The sequence below is a fragment of the Octodon degus genome, unplaced genomic scaffold, assembly GCF_000260255.1.
Source record: "Octodon degus isolate 3935 unplaced genomic scaffold, OctDeg1.0 scaffold00074, whole genome shotgun sequence".
In the NCBI taxonomy this organism is placed as follows: domain Eukaryota; kingdom Metazoa; phylum Chordata; class Mammalia; order Rodentia; family Octodontidae; genus Octodon; species Octodon degus.
In genome coordinates, this window is record NW_004524650.1 from 9484608 (window position 1) to 9504309 (window position 19702).

At 39.8% G+C, this 19702-nt stretch overlaps 1 pseudogene; it reads left to right on the forward strand.

The window, feature by feature from the left end:
* The first annotated feature begins 7253 nt into the window (after positions 1 to 7253).
* LOC101590876 overlaps positions 7254 to 19702 on the forward strand; it is a 15690-nt pseudogene continuing 3241 nt past the window's right edge.

The window sequence follows — 19702 nt, forward strand, 5'->3', positions numbered from 1 at the left end:
TATGTGTCTTGTTTGGTCATTATTAAATTCTTCTTTCAGCTGATAAGTGTTTTGTCTGACTCACACTTTCGCTCCTACTTACATTGCCTGCTTCAACGGTGCTGACGATGAGGGGAGAGTTGTTGGAGCAGCTTGGGCTGCACTCCTGGGCCTTCTGTCGGCTTCCTAGAGTCAAAGAAAAAAAAAGGAATTCTGTCTACTGTCTGCCAGGTTCATCCCCTCCAAATACCCTAGTGCCTCTTCCCACCTTTCCCACCTTACTGTGGCGCCATCCTTCCAGTAAGATAAGGCACAAAACTAGAAATCGAACTGGAGCCTCTTAGGCCTTCCCACCCCCAATTAAATAAGCCTAAGTGTTAGTTTTCCTCTAGAACATCTTTCTCTAAAACCGTAGACTGATTCTACTTTTGCTGCTTCTGCCCACTGCCCTGGAGACTTTATCCTACTGAGAATTTACTGCAGGAGCTTCCTAAGTACTGTGTCAACTGCCTGTCTTGTTTTCCCCCAATTCTTTGGCCTAGAACAAAACTAATACCAAAACACTCAAATCACATTACTTCCCAACTTGAGCCCTTTAAGTAATTCCTCAGTTTGCCTTCAGGATGATTCAAATGAGGATTAGTGCCTGCAATCCCAGTTACTGCTCTCAGTTCTCTGGAGCTTGGTTCTTTTGGGCACACCCAGGCCAGATGAGTTTGTACTATGAAAATTTTTCCTCTCACCACCAAAGATGACATTATAGCAGTGGAGAGGTTTCTACACTGCCATATCCCTGTCTTCTCCCCTTTTGAGAGTTAATGTCCTCAGAGCTGTAAGTGCAAGGACAGCAGGCCACCCACCCCTCACACCTTCCATAGACGAGAGTGCACAGTGGGCAGAAACAGCAGGAAGAGACAGAGTTACCTTCTGCCCAAATGAGGCTGAAGTCATAACAGAGTCCTCCTGTTTTTCAGTGACGAGACTGTCCCTGGAGCCACTTCCTCTACTTATGAGGACATAAGGGAAAAATAGGCAGGTCAGCCAATATTTCTGCCATAAACTTGCCTTGTATCTAGTGGAGCAAAACCAAGGCCATCCATCAAAGGGCTTCTTGGAAGGTCTACAGACTGCCTAGAATTGGGTGCAGGAGCTAGTGCTTGTGTATCCAGGCTATGGTTACTGCTTTTTGTGAGAAAATGTATGACTATTTTGTAGTTATAACCTCTAACCTTATTGAAAAAACCCTTTTCTTGTTCACAACATATAATTGTGAAAAATGAATGTTAAAAAATACACATAGAGTGGTGAAAAAAAAACCCTTCACTTTAGATAAAGCTATACTGATTGGTATTCAGTGTGTTCCCAGGCCTGTCCTTCTGTTCACATCAATCAGCACATGTCACTGTAGTGAGGAAATGAAGCTGTAACAGTCATAAGTTGTTTTTTTCACAAGACACATCTTTCTGTCAGACCCTCTAACATGAGTACATCAGTGTCAGACTCAACTGACCTTAAGCTGCCATAATAAAATATGGTTAGCAATGGAGGTAAAACAAAATATTCTTCATAGCTACCTCTCGTGCCCCTTCCAGTTGCTCCCCTGGAAGAACTGATGTTAACAGTCTTGTTTTCAAGCTGAGATGTATTGAAACATGTTCATAAATGAAGGAGTTCTTATTTTGTTTACTAAAAATGGAATCACAATAACCGTACTGCAACTTGCCTTCTTCACTTAACATGGACCTCCCTCTAGTTTAGAAGGTACAAAACAACAACATGCTCAGTGGTGGTAACCTACTATTTCCTGCAATGATTCAGCCTAGTAACTATCAATGAACATTTAGAAATGTTATTTTCAGGTTTCTGTCAAGATACTATGTTGTAGTTTATATCCATATGCATTTGTAATATATAATTATATGTATATATATATCTCTTTGCATTCTAGTGCTTTAAATTAAAATATCACAAAATGATAATTTCATCACCATAGTGGGAGATTTTAACATATTACCTTTAGAAATGATCTATTAGATGGTTCTACTAGACATACATAGGGTTCTGTGTCCCCCAAGTATTTTGTAATGTAAAATATTTATAAAACTGGGTCACTTGTAGAAACCTAATAAAATTCTCAAGAAATATCACAGAACTCAGACTGATTTAACCACAATGCAAGTAGTTTAGAAAGTATGACCATAATTTTAAGTAATACCTTTAGAAATTTTTATATACTTCAAAGTGATTCATGGCCCTGACAAAACTCATAATAGAAATTAGAAGGTATCTAGGCTTGAAAACAATACAAACATGTTCAAACAGGCAAATGAAACAAGAAATTGTGAGAAGCCTAAAGCTATAGATAATTTATTTTGGGAATAAAAAGTGGAAAGTGAAAGGGTATCAAATGTAGCAAAACCATTGGAGACAAAAGTAAAAAGAAATCCATGAATTAGAAATAAAAAAGGATACAACATGTATTGAGATTTTAATAAAGTATTACCTTAACTGGCTTTATTCTGATAAACTAGGACTTGGACAATGGGGTGAAACGTCAGTTGTGGTCCCATATGGTACATAGCAATGGATTCAGTTAAGCAGGTGTGATAAAGGGTGAAGAGAGGACTCTGATGTTAAAATATGGGAACAACCACACCCTTATCAGAACTAAGAAGGGAGTAGCTTCTAAATTTCAGTACTAACATTAGGCATATAGAAAAGCATAACTGGGAATGGAGACACAAATCTCTGTAAATGGCACAGGTAATTTCCAAGGAGGGGAGACAAATGTAATTTATGAAAATAAATTTAAGAAGCAAAGAAATAGAATATAAAAATTTAGCTCTTATAAAAAATTAAATTCCAACACAAGAATACACATTTTTTTTTTCAGATTTCCAGCCACAGATTGTTTTACAAGAAAATTCTAAGTAGTATTGATAATGATAAGACGTTGGTGGGTTGTCTTCTTTTCTAGGATGGCAGGTCAAAAGAAATGAGATTTTCTTATTTTTCATCTTTGCTTTGATTTTTGAGACAGTGTCTTGCTGTGCAACCCAGGCTGGTCTGTACCTTCTGGGCTCAGGCGATCCTCCGGCCTCAGCCCCGCATAGTGCTGAGACTACAGATGGTCACTGCTGTACCAGGCTGTCAGGGAATGACTTGCTTATTTGTGGTACTCAGGATTGCAGTCCAGGCCTTCACACTGAGCTATTGCCCCAGCCCTGTTTTATTTATTTATTTTTAAATTCTGAGTGAGGTATCGCCAAGAGACCCAGGCTGGCTTCCTATCTTGCCTTAACCATGCAGGGAGTTGCAGTTACAGAAGGAATAAGCCTCTGATTACATCTTTTTTTTTTTTTTTTTTTTTTTTTTTTCTGGAACCGGGGATTGAACTCAGCCCCTTGCGCTTGCCAGGGAAACACCAGAAGCCTCTGATACCATTACATTCTGTAAGGTTTTCTGGAATCATCTGCCATTAGAAGAGTGGAATCCCCAGCTCCCGGCTTCCTCGTCCACACTGACAATACTGAAGCAGTTCAGGCTCCATCAGACTGCACAGGCTTGAACCTCGCTCTATCATTTGCTAGCTGAGTTGTGAAATCTACTTCTCAGCATTGTTGTGTTTAGCACATGACCCATGAGCTAATCTACATAAAGTTCTTAGGGTAAAATAATCACTTAATAAATGTAATCTCTTATGGTTACCAGCTTTACAGGCTTTAAATCCTGGCAATCTGAACTTTTATCTCATTATTTGAATTTGTATTCTCTACCCTGACAGTAAATTTTGAATCATTATGATATAATTATTAATCCTTCCCTGGTCATTCTCTACATTTCCTTTTCTGTTGCCCAATTTTCTAATGAGCTATGTTTCTCAATAATTTCTATGTTGGTGAAATTTGTTACATGTCTTCCATGATAAATATTTTCATCATACAGCATCATCTTTTCATTCTCTTTAGAACTGATATTACCAAGACAAAAATTTTAATTTTTATGTAGCTAAATATGTTTATCTTTTCCTTTTGACCTCTAGTTTGCATGGTTTATTTAAGATTCTCTAACTCTAGATATGTTCTAATATTTTGGTAGAGATTAATAACCCATACTTTCACTTAGCATATAAAAGTATCTTTGTTTCTTCCAAATTACTATTCAAATTCTACTGGGTACATTTATTTAAAAGTCATCAACTTTTTACTAAATCAAACCTTAAAAAAATAGGAAGAGCCAGAATATATCTGCAATCCCAGCACTCTAGAAGGCCTAGGCTGGAGGATTCCATGTTTAAACCCAATCTAGGCAAGCTAGAAATTTAGGGAAACGTGTCTCAGAGTAAAAGAAAAATAAAACTAAAATAAAGGGCTGAGGATGTAGCTCAGTATGATGGCCCTGGGTTCAAACTTAGTTCTGCGAGCAAACAAACAGGGTGATCTGACCTTAAAAGATTTTAAAATTTAGTATAAAATCATGTCATAAAAATAGCATTGTATTAATGTGGAAATCGATTAAGCAAACACACAGAGAGCAACTAATTTTTTTTTCTTTTGGCAGGGGAGGGGGATCTTACCATATGACTAGAAGCCATAGCTTTTATCAAACTCTTAAATGATTTTATGACCCCCACAAAAGTTACGATTCCAAGACTTATATAAGAGCTGTAGATTGTCTGATTTTCACTGTAGCAAAACAGATTTGATTTTTTTCCTGTTATTCCAACAAATTTGGAGTAAAGGTTGTCTGGTAAATAAAAAGCAGATCAGTGTTAGGTCTGCTCCAAACTTTTCACGGTTCAGTACAGTAATCGTGATGATTCGCTGCTACTCCACCCCTCTTCCTTCCCTTCATAAATGTCTATGGAAAATATCATGTATAAATCAAACATCAATTATAAAGTTTTGGTTTGTTCCAGCCATTTGTGACTGTTATAATTCTATAAAATAGAGAATTACTAAGTGCCATTTTCAAGGAAAGTGTAGATATCCATTTTTGTTTCATAGCAAGCCCAAGCCATAGTATTACTTTGCTTACTGCTGCATTTTAAAAATGGGCAAATGACTGGATAATATTTATAGATGTCCTTAATAATCCAAAATTTGGGTTTTGATACATTGGTAGGATTTGTCTCTAAATTTCTATCTCAGCATCTTTAGAGGAACTGAGCATTGCGCTTTATATAGATTTGATTTCACACTTAAAATAAAAGTCCTATGACATCACCTCCTTTTCCACAGAAGGTCGGTCACATCTTGAACTGATTTTTAATGACTTTCTCCATTTATTGCCTCTGAGAATTCATTAAAAAGAAAAAAAGTTAAAAGTAGAACTGAATGAATGTGACTGAAGCGCACCCTACCTTGGGGTAACAAAGGCTAGAATCGAGTGCTTATTTGGAACAAGTTGGTCCTGCTTCATAAGGACTGGATCTAAGGTGCTGTGAGACCAGAGAAAATCAAACAGACCAAGTGCCACTTATTAGGCTGACAGAAGTGTGGGCCAGAGCAGCAGCAAGGCCAGTGGTTCCGGACAGTTCATGTCTGAAAGAGGGGCATATTTATTGATTAGAACAAAAGTGACTTCATCCTGGCTAGAATGAACACTAATGTCAAAATGAGTCGGGTACATCCCTGGAGCCAGCGTTCAATTATGAAGGCCAAAATATTATTTTAATGGTTTTATGTTGGGAAACTATGCAGGAAAAAAATTAGCTAGGGTTACTCAGAGGCAGTCATGGTAATTACAATTCAAGATGGCTGTTGTTAAGTCAGGCTTGTTTTTAAATTCACCACTCATAGCTGGCTCTTAATATGTCATGCCCTCTTCCATAATGTGTGCTTGGCCTACAAGAGGTTATACATTTTATATAGGTGGTGTGCAGCAAGGCCCTTTGTCTGGCTTATAATTGGAATCTACGATAGTAAAGGCACATGTGTGAAAACAAAGAATAGTTATGCACACAATCCACAATCACTCCCAATGGACTTTCCCTGCCAGCAGTCCCAGGAATTTAACCAATGAATTAGTTTGTCTCATATATAAAGGGCATGCTCAGCCAAGGCTTTAATTTGGGTTTGACAGCAGTACATGTTCTAGGGAAAACAGCAGAAACAGCAAGACTTCAGTTATGGACAGGAAAATGCTATTAGGACCTTGCAAAGGTAAACCTGCACCTCCAACGACACTACTGACAGTACCATCTCTGTTACACACATGGTGGCAGCAGCTGGGGGCTGGTACACTGGAGCATACCGCACATGTGGACTCCAGGAAGGAGACCTAATATCTTCATTCTGGAGGGAAAATGGCATGCCAGACCAGGAGGCCAGCATCAGCATCAGACTCCAACAGGCTCACTGAGGACCAGATTAGGAGGGCTGAAGACTCCCCACACTGTGCCAACAAACAGCAGATCTGTACAAGAGGAGCAAACCATTGCAACCCCCACTGAATTGTTCCCCATTCTGGATGTAATACTTGCAATGAGAAAAACAGCAGGGTTTTGTGCATCAACTCAGGCAGTATAGTATCTATAAACATACCTTGGGTAGTTTCTGGAACAGGGACCAGATCCTGTTATTAGGGATTTGCCTAATAGAGCTCTTATTATTGCTTAGTTGTTTGTTTTGTTTTGTTTTGGTATTGGAGACTGAACTTCCCCAGGGCCTTTACACTGAGCTACATCCCTGGCCCATTTTCACTTTGAGACATGGTCTCATTAAGTAGCAAAGTTGGCTGAGCTGGGCTTGAACTTGCGATCCTCTTGCCTCAGGACTACAGGTGTGTGTCACCATACTTGGCTATTCTTTCTACCCACACTACTGCCTCAGGGTTCCATGGCAGGCAACAGTATCACGATATGACCCGTGGTTGAACCCAGTCTTGGAGAGCATCCAGCATGAGTATCCATACACTATCCGTAACTTCTCAAGGCCTTTGCTAGGCCCAGTTTGTTCAGCTCTCTTGCCAGGGAATGCTTGATTAATGCCAGCAGCTGAGTCTACAAGAGTTAAACCATATTTCTGTCCTTTACTGTTTGGCAAAGCTTCAATATAATCAATACACCAGCCCTAACTGGTTGGCTAGCCCAATGTGCTTGTCTCTGTACCTGGGTCAAGCAACAGAGCCAGAGGTATGAGTACCTCTGACACTGGGTCATGGTTGCCACCATGTCACTTAGTTTTGGGACAATCTTGTCTACTTAGCATTAGCACCTCCTCACCACTCTTTGTACATACCCACAGAACCAGATCTGCTGCCTGTTTGGGGCCATGGCCTTCCTCTTAATCAAAGCATCTGTCTCCATATTTCCAGGAGCAAAAGTCTTAATGTAAGTAACTGCATAATAGTTATACCCTTGGCTTTCCCACATTTATTGCCATATCTATTGCCACATCCTAACTCCCCAGAAGACACCTTCCACTACACAGCAATGCTCCTCTTGCCACTGTGCCATCCACAATCTGAGTTTATGCCTAATTGTCACTGGTCACAACTCAGAAGTTACCACCCGCCTGACTCCCCATAGCTCTTCCCACTGGTGGCTCCCAGAATCTTCTGTCTCAAACCTGACAGGATCAGTGCATGTTGACCTACAGCAGCAGTCCCCCGACACAACCCTTCTTTATATGAAGCATTTCCTGGTAGAGGCTGCCCCTCCTGCAATTAGGAGATCACAGGCACTAGGGTGGCCACCTTGCGTGGTAAGGCAGCCTTGTAGTTCACCAGGCCTGATGCAGAACTACCTACAGTTATGGAGTCAATAAGCCTGTTGAAGAAAACACTGCATTGTTATAAATATGCTTGCCACCTTTTCAGGGCAATAAATATCTGCTGTAGCAGATTGAAGACAATGAAATAGGACCATCCAGCCACCCTTTATAAGTATGTCTGTTCATAACATAGCTAATAAAGTCTTGGTCAGTAGCTCTACCCGTACCACACTGCTAGAAAATGCTGTTCTAAGTGAATGTCTTTTTGTTTTGACTCCTTTCCAGAGCAGTGATCAAAACCCTAGACTCAGCACCCTTTTTTCTTGCTGTTCTTGCCAGAAAGCCCAATTCATACCACCTGCTATACAGGTGACAGACAGCTGCACTGGCACGCAGGTGGAGGAGCATCCAGAGCTTGCACCTAGGCTATCAGAATACTTAATTTTCCAAAAGCTTGCTGCTGGAGGGCAACCAGTCCCATGATGCAACAGAGTGGGAATAGGCATTGAGCCATATCTGGAGTGAGAGCTGCAAGAAGCCCGGCAAAAACCTGTACATCTTTCACCACAGAGAGCTGAGGAAGGTTTGTACTTTATCTCATACTATGTTTGAAATCACGTGGATTTTTACCATACCAGAAATTTCTAGGAACTTTACAGACAGTCTAGAGCTTTTGATCTTATTGGGATTGACAACCCACCCCCTCATGTGGAGATGAGTGCATAGCTGTCTTACTATGTCCTATGAAAGTATAATCTTCACCAGTTAGCATGATGTCACCAATATAACTGATTCCAGTAATATCAGAAGAGAATGTTCATTTTCTTTCTTCCCAAGTGGAGAGCAGGTCTTCCAGGTTTAGTTTTAAGAGATGCTTAAAAAGGCATTAGCTCATGGGGCTGGGGAGATGGCTCAGTGGAATAAGCATTTCCCTGTCAAGTGCAAGGGCCTGAGTTCAATCCCTGGTTCCACCAAAAAAAAAAAAAAAAAAAAAAAAAAAAAGGCATTAGCTAATTCTATAACAGTGTACAGAGTTGAGAGAGTGTGGTTTCTTTTTTTAGCAGCTGAGCAATGTTAGGCACCACAGCATAAACAGGAGATATCACCTTATTTAACTCCCCATAATGAAAGTTCTTTCTCCAACTTCTGTCTGCCAAAGTGGAATGTACAGATAAAGCTTGACATGTATACAGCCACCTTGAATAATAAGCACCATGATTTTCCCCTTAAGTAACCCTAGGTAGTTTTTCCTGCATGGCCAGATAAAATCATTAAAGTCCTAAGTGGGGCTTTATGATTGGACTCTGGCTCCAGGGATGCAAACGACTCTTCGATATTATCTTGAGATGAGCCATGCACATTCCAGCCAGGATGAAGTCACTGCTGTCTGAACCCACAAACACACTTCTTCCTGATCCAAATTGTAGGGATCCACTGGTTTTCCTGCTGCTCAGAACCTCACTTATGTCAGCAAATCTCCCAGTAAATTGAACTGTAAAACCCCAGTTCTGTCTGCCTTTCTTTATTTGGTTGCATGGCACCTTGGGGCAGGTCCTCAAACACCAAGGTGAACTCGCTCTGGAAGACACACCTGTGTGCCTGTGCACACAATCAGGCATTTCCTTTAAAAACTGTCCTTTTTCATTAACATCTTCTCAACATTATCTTTCTGCCCAGGAAGCTCAAAGCTGATCATTTTTTTATAGGTCAGAGCTCCCCTGTACAAGAAAAGTGAGGATGGTGGAGAGAGAAAGGCAGTGAGGGGAAGGGAAGGCAAAGACGATTAAGATGTGACATGGATATGTAGCAGTTTCCCCAAGATGAACGTAAGTACTATGTATTGCAAACACATAATAATAAAAAAGCTTTTCAAAAATAAGAAAAGACAGCAATAGGTGAGGAAAAGAATAATTTCTCAGCATGAAAACTTCAGCTTCAGGCCGGCAAGATAGCTCAGTGGACTAAGCGCTTGCTCAGGCATATGCAGGGGCCAGGGTTTGATACCTGGCACCACATGTGGCACTGGCCTTGCCCCTGGGTGTGCTGAGCAGGCGATGGAGTCCAGGCATCATGGCGCACACCTGTAATCCCAGCACTAGTGAGGCAGAAAAGAGGAGGACCACTATGAGTCTGAGCTGTGTAGTGAGACCCTGCACACACACACACAAATAAAAACCTTCAGCTTCGTTTCTTTCACTTGACCAATCAAAACCTAAAGCTCACATATCCTTGTTAACATTAATTATTATGGTGAGTAAGCAGGTTTTTAATTGTTTGTTGTGTTTGCTTATGATCAAACTTTCAAAATATGAATGCTTCTTAAAAGACAATACATAAAATTAAAAAAAAAATAAATAAAGCTAAAAGTCTTCAAAAGTGGTTTGGGTGGAGCAGCTTTTGCTGATCTGTTACTAATCCAGGTTCATAAACTGCCTGTGACATAGTTCCTGCAGAGAACACAATGTACTTGACCAGAACTCTGAAATAATGTTGAGTTTAAAAAAAAATTATTAGCCCCTGTGTATAGCCCATAATGTGTGCATTCCTCGTGGGTAGCTGGTGCATGTACCCAATGCTTCTTGAGTCCTTCCTTCTGCCCCTTCCCCCTGCCACCCTCTCCCCTCCAGCCGTCTCTTGGTCCTTTTCCTTTTACATGTGTGCACAGTACAACATGTTTACATTCCTTCTGGGGAGGTGCGGGACGTACATAGCACATCTGTGTTCTTGTTTTCATCCCCTTTCCTTCCGTTCCCTCCCTCCCTTGACTCCCTTCTCAGAGCCATCCCCCTGCTTCCTATTATCTTCTATTTTCCCCTGTAATCATACTTTGGACTTCTGTAAGAGAAACCATGGATGTCATAGTGACACATGCACTTCCACGTTTATAGAAGCACAGTGTATAATAGCTACGTCTTGGAAGTAGAGGATATGTCCATCAACAGAGGAGTAAAGGAAATGTGGTATTTACATAGAATGGAGCACTAGTCTGTCATAAATAAGTATAAACTTGAGCCAACTGTAGGAAAATGGATGCATCTTGAGGCCATAATATTCAGTGAAATAAACCAGACATGCAAGCCTAAATAATGCAGAGTTTTGAAAGGGGAGAAACACAGATTTGTTTAGTGAATGCAGAGATGCAAGAGGACATTGTTACTTAAATTTAACACAGGGCTGGCCAAATAGCTCATCGGATTAAAGGGCATGCAAACTACAGACCAAAACCCAGGCAAGCCATGTGAGTGAGACCCTCTGCCGCACCCTCGGGACCTCTCCGGAGAGCCCCCTCCTCCGTCGCAAGCCTGCCAGTGAGTGAGAACTTCTGCCAGGCATTCGGGCTTTCGGGACCCCCAGATCCAGCCCAAGTCCAGGCCCAATAAGTGTGTGGGAGAGCTTCCGGCTCCCATGCGCCCGCCCGCGGAACTCTCCAGAGCAAAACCCATGCTGCGTGAGTGAGACCCTCTACTGTGCCCTCCGGACACCCCCACCCCTCTGGAACCCATCTCCCAAGCCCACCAAGTGAGTGAGAACTTCTGTTGCACTTTCGGAACTCCCCAAACCCAGCCCAAGCCTAGGCCCAGCTAGTGTCTGGGAGAGCTTCTGTGCTCTCCTGTGCCCCCTGGGCCAGGGGCACAACAGAGGGGCACAACAGGTTCACTTCCTAGGACTGCATCAGGAAGGAGCTGAACACAACAGCTAAACTCAAGCCAGACACAACTGGGTAAACTCAAACTTAATAGATCTGCACTCGAATTTCAGTAAGTACTAAGATTATAACTGCACCAAAGCTCTACACCAAAGGTCAGAGGTCAGTGCTATACAAAATGACAAAGAGAAAGAGCAAAATGCAATCTCAGGCTCTCAAGCACACTCAGAACAAGTGCAGAATGTATGAATTAATAGCGTCTGAAGTAAAGAAACAACAGCAGAAAGGTATAGGGGAACTCAGGTCAGAAGTAATCCCTGACACAAAAAAAGAAATCTCTGAATTGATAATGTTGTAAGTAAAGAAATAACAACAGAAAGGTATAGAGGAACTCAGATCACAATTCATCTCTGAAATAAAAAAAGAAATTTCTGAATTAATAGCATCTGAAGTAAAGAATCAAATACAGAAACATATGGAGGAAACTCAATCTTGATAAAAAATAGAGGCGATTAGAAAAATGATAGATTTCTTGAATGAGCAATACAGGAAAGAAACAGACCATATGAAGCAGAATCAAAGAGATAGAGGAACTCAAAATCTCAATCACAAGCTTGCAAAACCATGTGAGTGAAAGTGAAGATAGAGTTTCAGATCTTGAAGACACTGGTGCAGCTAGTGAAAAGGAAAGAAAGGATCTCTTCAAAACAACTAGGATGCAGGAAAAAATAATTCATCACCTGCAAGATAATGCAAAAATGAACAATGTGAGACTAATAGGCAACAGTGAGAAAGAAGGAGTCAATACAAATGATATACTGAAAGTCACTAGAGAAAAGAAACAGATCACATTCAAAGGAAAACCCATCAGAATAATGGCAGACTTCTCTTCACAAACCATGAAGGCAAGAACAGCATGAAGCAGAGTACTTCAAGTCCTCTATGAAAACAAGTTCCAGCCCAGACTATTATTCTCTGCAAAACTCTCTTTCATGTGAGATGGATGACAAAATACTGCCATGACAAAGAACAACTAAAGAATTTCATGATAACAAAGCCAACCCTACACAGACTACTCAAAGATGTTCTAGAAAGGGACAAAAATGATCAGAACTCCACCAATGAGAACAGAAGGAACCCACTAAATAGGACAAACAATTAAACACAGGCAAAAAGGAGTAAACAACAGCAGGTAAATAACATGTTGATTGTAAAATACATCTCAATTATAATCATCAATGTAAATGGACTCAGTTCACCAATTAAAAGAAATAGACTGGCACAGTGGATTAGGAAACACAATCCAACAATATGCTGTATATGAGAAACACACAACTCAAAAAAAAATTGATAGGCTGAAAGTCAAAGGATGGAAAAAAATACTACATGCCCCAGCATCTCAGAAAAAAAGCAGTGGTAGGTACATGGTCATCTCAATTGATGTCTGAGAATAGGAATCCTATTCTCAGATGGTCTCAACTTCAAACCAAGAATGATCAAACAAAATAAAGAAGGCCACTACATACTGATTAGGGGAAAAATTCAAGAAGAAGAGGTAACACCCATAAATGTATACACACCAAACAGGGGAGCACCCAACTATATAAGACAGATCTTAATGGACATGAAAAGTCTAATATCTAATACCACAGTCTTAACAGGAGACCTTAACATGCCCTTGTCCCAAAAAGATAGGTCAACCAGACAAAAAATTAGCAAAGAACTATTAGAACTGAACCAGAGCTTGGAACAAATAGACTTAGAGGACATATACAGAGTGTTCTACCCAACAACAACTGAGTATATATTTTTTTTCAGCTGCACATGGGTCATATTCTAAAATGGACCACATACTGGTCCATAGGTAATGCTTAAGTATATGCAAGAAAACAGAATTTATCCCATGTATAGTATCTGACCACAGTGCAATGAAACTGGAAATAAACGAGACAAGAAAACAGAGTAACCCAATAAATACATGGAAATTAAACAACACCCTACTCAGCAATCAATGGGTCACAGATGAAATTAAACAAGAAATTCAACAATACCTACAATTCAATGAAAATTCAACCACAACTTATTGGAACTTATGGGATGCGATGAAAGCAGTTCTCAGAGGGAAATTCATAGCTGTGAACTTACACATTAGGAAAACAGAACAGAAACAAATAAACACCTTAATAATTCACCTCCAACATCTAGAAAAGGAAGAGCAAACCAAACCCAGAGCTCAAAGACGGGAAGTAATCATGAAGATTAGAACGGAAATTAATTCAATTGAGATGAATAAAACAGTTCAAAGAATTAATGAATCAAAAAGCTGGTTCTTTGAAACATTAAATAAAATTGATAAGCTCCTAGCTAACCTCATCAAAAACAGGAAAGAAAAAAATTCAAATACAAGCAATAACGAATGAAAAGGGTGTAATTACCACAGACCCAGTGGAAATTCCAAAGATTGTCAATAGCTACTTTGAAAACCTTTACTCTCACACAATAGAAGACAAAGAAATAATGGACAGATTCCTACAAAGGTACAAATTACCAAAACTGAATCAAGAAGATGTAACATCTCTCAATAACCCAATAACAGCCAATGAAATACAAAATGTAATAAAAAGCCTACCGACAAAGAAAAGTCCAGGCCCTGATGGACTCACAGCTGAATTCTACAAGAAATTTATGGAAGCTATAATCCCAATACTCCTCATACTCTTCAAGGAAATGGAAAAGGAAGCAGTCTTCCCAAAATCATTCCTTGAGGCAAGTATTATACTGATACCAAAACCAGGGAAAGATGCAACTAAAAAAGAACTATAGGCCAGTCTCCCTCATGAACATATATGCAAAAATCCTCAATAAAATCCTAGCAAATACAATACAGCAAATCATCAAGAACATTATACACCATGACCAGGTAGGATTCATCCCCAGGATGCAAGGATGGTTCAATATACACAAATCTATCAATACAATACACTATATCAATAGAGCAAAATCTAAAAACCACATGATCATCTCAATGGATGCAGAAAAGGCCTTTGACAAAGTCCAACACTCATTCATGTTCAAAGCCCTACAGAAAATTGGAATAGAAGGCCTCTACTTCAAATTGATAAAAGCCATCTATGACAACCCAAAGGCTAACATAATTCTAAACAGGGAAAAATTGAAATCTTTTATTCACAGATCTGGTAAAAGAGAAGGATGACCTCTATCAGCCCTCCTATTTAATACAGTTCTGGAAACATTAGCTAGAGCCATTAGACAAGAGAGAGAAAAGAAATAAGAATAGGTAAAGAAGAAGTTAAATTATCATTATTTGCAGATGACATGATACTTTACTTGGAAGATCCAAAAAACTCCATCAAGAAGCTACTAGAATTGATACACAAATTCAGTAACATAGCAGCATACACAGTCAATACCCAAAAGTCAATAGCATTCCTCTACACAGATAACAAACACACTTAGAGGGAAATTAGAGAAATGATACCTTTTACAATAACACTGTGGAAAATGAAATACCTTGGAATTCATCTAACCAGAGAAGTTAAAGATCTTTTCAAGGAAAATTACAGTACTCTGAAAAAAGAGATTGTACAGAATTTCAGAAAATGGAAAGATAGTCCCTGCTCCTGGATAGAAAGAACCAACATTGTGAAGATGGCCATACTCCCAAAATTGCTGTACAGATTTAATACAATCCCTATCAAACCACCACCAACATACTTCCCAGACCTAGAGAAATCACTCCTAAAATTTATTTGGAACCAGAAAAGTCCTAGAATAGCAGAGGCAATCCTGGGCAACAAAGGCAAGGCATGAGGCATTACAATCCCTGACTTGAAATTATGCTACAAAGCTGCTATGATAAAATCAGCATGGTACTGGCAACAAAATAGACCTGAGGATCAATGAATGATTAGAAGATGCAGAGGCCTCTACATACACACTCAGCCACCTAATATTTGACCAAGGGGCCAAACACGCTTACTGGAAGAAAGATAGCCTCTTTAACAAATGGTGCTGGAAAAACTGGCTCTCTACATGCCGAAAACTAAAACTTGACCCAGGTCTAAATGCACTAAGCTAAAGTGAAAGTGGATTAAAGATCTAAACATTAAACAGAAACACTAAATCTCCTGGAAGAGAAAGTAGGAGGAACTCTTAAAGACAGGGGTAGGCAAAGAGCTCATGAACAAAAATCAAATCGCAAAAAAAAAAAAAAAAAAAAAAAGAAGAAGAAGAAAGAAAGATAAAAAATCAAATTGCATGGGTAATACTTGAAAGAATTAACAACGGGGACCTCCTCTTATTAAGAAGTGTTTGTACATGAAAAGAAATTAGCAACAAAGTGAAAAGACAACCCACAAATTTTGAAAAAAGTCTTGACTAATGAGCACTCAGACAAAGGTCTCCTCTCTAGAATTTGTAAAGAACTAAAAAACATTAGGGCCCCAAAATTTAAAAAACACAATCCTGAAATGGGCATCCAAAATGAACACACACTTCTCAGAGGACAAATTTAAAGAAGTGAATAAATATATGAAAAAATGTTCCACATCACTAGTCATCTGTGAAATGCAAATTAAAATAACACTGAGATACCATCTCACCCCAGAAAGAATGGCTATCATAAACAAATCAGCCAACAACAAATGCTGGAGAGGCTGTGGGGAAAAGGGAACCTTTCTCCACTGCTGGTCTGAATGTAGACTGATGCAACCATTATGGAAATCAGTGTAGAGACGCCTTAAAAAAATAGGACTGTCGATCCCATTCAAACCAGCTATCCCTCTACTGGGAATTTTCCCAGAGGAACTGAAAAATTCATATCATAGTGAATTATGTGTACCTATGTTTATAGCAGCACAATTTGTGATAGCCAAATCTTGGAAACAACCAAGATGCCTGTCACCTGAGGAATGGATGAAAAAGATGTGGTATTTTTATACAATGGTGTATTACTCAGGTATAAAGAATGATAAACTCGAAGGCTTCATATTTAAGTGGATGCCACTTGAAGATATACTCATAAGTGAAATAACCAGACCCACATGTGTAAATACTGTATAGTCTCCCTAGCATAAGAACTCAGAAGAACAAATAGAAATAGAAAGATATAACACAATGAAAAGGAAAGCAAGAATTTGAGGATTGGACAATGAAGAGAGGGCAAAGAGAAAAGCTAGGAAACATGACAGGGGCACAGCCATACATTTATATGCACAAGATGGGTATGGCGGGGCTGGAGAGATGGCTCAGTGGTCTAAAGCACCTACTTAGAACAAGCTTGGCAAAGCATTGGGGACCGCGGTTCAATCCCCCAGCACCACATGCCAGCCAGCCCGCCCCCTGGTGGGCTGAGCTGGCCACACACCTCTCTCTCTCTCTCTCTCTCTCTCTCTCTCTCTCTCTCTCTCTCTCTCTAATAAAAAAAAAAAAAAAAAAAGTTAAAAAAAAAAAAAAAGATGGGTATGGCAAGGATCCTGAGAATCTTCAGCAAGTTTTTGAAACTAGAAGCTAATTAGTAGGATTATTACCCTGACTAACTATATATGCTGTTAACTGTGAACTAAGCAGCTGCACTGAAGATAGCAATGTGTAATGGTAGGATCATGCTTGGAATGCCTGCCATTCTGGTCTTCTAAACACGTACTGCTTGTCATGACATACCAATTAGTGCCATACTGTCTCTCAAGCAAATGTTTGTTTTAAAAGGGGGGGGATAAATGAAAAGAGAAAGGAAGAAAAAATGTCACAGGACAGTCCTGCTACAATCTGTATATGGTTAAATTTCTTAAATTTCATGTAAAATTATGTAATTGTTTATTCATATCTTTAAAATTTTTTTTTATGTTTTTAATTTTTGTCTTCATATTCTGCAGGGACTTAAAGTTTAACATATCAATACTTGATGGAAAATACCTGTTACATGCTATGCCTAAGATGTTTGATATTCAGACAGACAGTGAGGTTTAACCCAACTGCATATGCTGTAACATTATGTAACTCAGTTATGTCCCAAATTTTCTGATCAAGAAGATTATGGGGCCACAGAGGAATGTGATCGATGATGTAGAGTGTGCCTAAGGAGAGTCACATGGAGAGAAAACATTCCCTCAGGCTTTCACAGAGAGCAAATTGGTCAAGCAATGGCCGTGACTCATCCACATGGCTGACACTGACAAAGAATTTACAAACTGTGGTACAGGGTTTCAGGTTAAATCCTGAGAGGATTTGACTGACCTTATCAGATACAAAAGTTACATTTCTTGTTATATAGGTCTTGCTTTATCTTAGTCTTAACCATCCAGCAGAAAAGTATAAAACGAAGTATAAAAAGTAAAGCCACATTAATATGCTGAGCTGTAAAAAGCTCAAGTCAACAACTTTGGACATTGTCAGTCTTACAGAAAACCCGCTACTATTATGTACTACTGGACTCTATTGGGAGATTCTGCTGAATTCAAGCACCTACAATATTTAAATGACAATGGAATGCTCTTCCCTGACGAAAATAACAAAAAAAGTGGGCTAGAAATGAATGGCCCTTGTGTATCTGTATACTCAAAATAGGATAGATATACAGCTCTACTCTCTTGATTCAGTGAATAGAGAGGATCCTTATAATAGTGTTTGAGACAGGAGATCATGTCTGCATCTTGTACAATGAATAACCACTAAGACAACAATATGCAATGTATTAATTACTGTAGATGTGCCAGTAATCAGTTGTGAAACTGTCTCATTGATACTGTTTCTCAAGAAAATTATTATTATTTTTTTTTAAAAAGGGGTATGCAAGCAGGTGCAGGGGCCAGGGGTTCAATCCCTGAGCCTGTTGTCCCCCCCAACCACTCCCCACACCGTGCACTGAGATGGCAATTGAGATTGGGCATGCTGCCGCATCTGTAATCCCAGCTCTTGGGAAACTGTAAACAGGTGGACCACTACAAGTCTGATCTAGTAGTGAGACCCTGAACACCCTGTAGACCCTTCCCTAAAGTACAAAAACCAACCAACCAACCAACCAAACAAACAAACAAAAAACCTCCGTACAGATAACATCCCCAACAGTAAAAACCAGAGCTTTCAGAATATTTATCAATCATATAAGCTTTTTTTTTTTCCTTTTTTTTTTTTTTTTTTTTTCAGAACTGGGGATTGAATTCAGGCCCTTGCAATTGCCAGGGAAGTGCTTATTCTACTGAGCCATCTCCCCCACCCAGACACATAAAATTCTGGAACTCCTCTTTTATTTGACATAAGTATATCTGCAGAAGAGACATCCCACCGAGGTGTCTGGTTACTAAACTTTTTTTTCTAAGTGGAAACAAGAGAGTAAAATAAAAGGCTTCTTAACCCACAAATCTGCCTTAAAAACAGAAGCATCTATAGGAGCATCCATCCCGTCCACCCTCCTGGGAAAGCCCATTCTTTGTCATTCTACTGCAGTAAGTGGTCCCAGAGGGGGGAATTCAGTTATTGTATCAGCAGAGAAAGAGGCAACAAATCTTTAACCTAGCTCAAATGTTCCCATGTTGACCTTCTCCTTTGAGTGTATTTTTCAGGATGCCAATGCATGTGATAGGAATTCTTCAGTTTACAGAAACAAAATCACAGAACTATAAGAAGCAGTTAATAGAATCAAATAATGGGAAATGGAAGATTTGGTTTCCAGTTCCTTCGTGCCATAAGCTGAGCCATACTGCAGAAAAACTGTAGCAATGGGTTGGAGAGTCCCGTTCATCTACAGGGCCAAGCCCCTCTTTGCCCCTGCTCCCTGCTTGTTCTGTTCCTTCCTTTCCATCTGAAACACCTTCTTACCACCTCCTCAGACCCCAACATCCTTCACAGCTCTGTTTGTATGCAAACCTTTGTATTAAAACTTATAAACCACCCAACTATAAATTATTTTACCTATGTCTAGGCTCTGGTAGTTCCAAGATCCACCCCATGGCTCAAGGCACAAAGAAGTTACATTCTGATACCCTTCAGCCAATCTATCAACATCTGTACTACCACTGTCATAGTCCAAGTCATCCTCATGTTTAAATAAACCAAGAAATCTAGAAGGTTCATATATCCTTATCTCATTGCAGTATATACCTCACTTGGCTGCTACCTGCTCTCTGTAAAGTCTGTGAGACCTTGTCAATCTGTCTCTGTCTCTGTCTCTGTCTGTCTCTCTGTCTCTGTCTCTCTCTGTCTCTCTCTCTCTGTCTCTCTCTCTCTCTGTCTCTCTCTCTCTCTGTCTCTCTCTCTCTCTGTCTCTCTCTCTGTCTCTCTCTGTCTCTCTCTGTCTCTCTCTGTCTCTCTCTGTCTCTCTCTCTCTCTCTCTCTCTCTCTCTCT